This window comes from Phalaenopsis equestris, unplaced genomic scaffold (genome assembly GCF_001263595.1).
Source record: "Phalaenopsis equestris unplaced genomic scaffold, ASM126359v1 Scaffold000222, whole genome shotgun sequence".
Taxonomy (NCBI): domain Eukaryota; kingdom Viridiplantae; phylum Streptophyta; class Magnoliopsida; order Asparagales; family Orchidaceae; genus Phalaenopsis; species Phalaenopsis equestris.
In genome coordinates, this window is record NW_018164664.1 from 8396 (window position 1) to 10466 (window position 2071).

Below are 2071 nucleotides of genomic sequence, written 5' to 3' on the forward strand. Positions count from 1 at the left end.
ACAGCTTCCCCCCCCCCCCCCCCCCCCAATTAAGACACAACTACTATATGTTTTTGCATGAATCTAATACATTCCAATTAAATATTGCCCCTAATAGGAGCAGAGTGGCATTGTATTCTTCTAAGGCTTATACCTTCTAAGATTATTTAAGTTTTTGAGTATTTAAAATCTCCTGACACTTATAACCATTTGAGATCTTTTTATGTGTATTTTTACCTTTTAAGGCTCATAGCCTTTTAAGATTTTTGAGTATACCTATATCTTATGAGGCTTGTTGCCATCTAAGGATTTTGAGCGGACTTGTACCTTCTGAGGTATATAGCCTTCTAAGATTTTTAAGTATATATGTACCTTCTAAGGCTTATATCCCTATGGGGTTTTTGAGTGTACCTATACCTTCTAAGACTTATAGCCTTCTAAGATTTGTAAGTGTAGATGTACATTCTAAGGCTTATATCCCTATGAGGTTTTTGAGTGTACCAATATCTTCTAAGACTTATAGCATTCTAAGGTTTTTTTGAGTGGAGACCATATCAACCATTTGCTCATATAGAGTCTTTTTAGTGAAAACTGTATTCATTATTATCTTCTCATCAAGACTACCTCATAGGTGTTTCTTCTAGAGAAATAAGTGAAGATTATGTTTATCACTAAGAATCTTTGACCTTTCTAAGTTGTTAAATTGGAACGTCCACTCGACAATCATAACATGTACCAAAAGAGTCTGGTTGTAATCCTCTATTAATGTTACACCCATTATATGTTATTTTGTCAAATGTGCGCAATGACCTTAATTCATTATGAATGAAGTCAAATGAGAACCCACTAATGATGTTGGACTCATCATAGGTTATTTTGTCGAAGGTGCTAACAACAGTAACCAGTTTTTAACAAAGTTAAATGACAATCTGTTATTGATGTTTAAATCATCCTAGGTTATTTTATCAGAGGTGCTCACCGGTATTAACTTGTTATGAACATGTAAAATTAAAATTCATCATTGATGTTTGACTTATCATAAGCTATTAGTCAAAGCTTCTACTTGACGACCTCAACCTATTGTGGAAGAGGTCAAAGATAAACCCTCAAGGATTTTGACATATCTTGGGCTATTTAGTTGAAGCGTCTATTTGATGATCGTAGCTTGGTTTTAAAGAGGTAAAATTGTGTTCCTTAGGATCAATTACCCTTAGAATTAGGTCTAAGAGATGCTCTATTTTCTTGATTCTATGGTGTAGGTCAAGATAGACTATATTTTTTCTTAGAAATATGATTGCATTCATACTCAAGAATGATATTTGGTAAGTTTTTTTCTATCTCTTTTGAATTTATTATGCCTTGATGTGGGCATTTTCTGCACGAGCCTGTAAAGAACCCATGTATCAAATATTAAGGAAGTCAGCTTCTTGGTTATGTTAAAAAGGAACCTCTGTCTGATAAGCATGTATTGAGGGAGCACTTTCCAACGAGATTTTTTGGTTAGTGGTTGATCTTGTTGTTATGTTTAAGATATTGACATGCATGCCTACTCAAACTTTTAGTGAAAGTTGCCTTCCTTGAATTGGTTTTTGTAGACTTGATAAAATTTCACTGGACTACCTCGCCACAATCGGGCCCAAGACCTTGATGTTAATGGCCTTTCAATATTTGTAGTGAACGTTGCTCCCCCATCAGAGAGTGCTCAAGAATCATCTTTTAGTGGCTTTCCTCCTTGTAAACTTGATGAAATGTCAGGCTACTACCCCACGATAATCACACATGACATTGATGTAAATGAAATTTTAAGGTTGCGGTGAATGTTACCCTCCCCATCAAAGAATACTTTGAAAATCTTCTTTTAGTGACTTTGTTGTTTAATTCTAAGGAAAGAAGTTGGTTTAGCTGGTGAAGTCATATTTTGCTGTCGAAGATGACCATGCTGCCCACCATGCTAGCTCCAAGCTCCTTACCGTGATGAGTTTGAGTTTTCTAGGGTGTCCAGTTATGATGACAAATCATACAGCCCAATGGTTGTAGTTCTTTAAATTTATGGGGGATGTTAAAGTTGATTAGAGCGACACTGATTAGGATC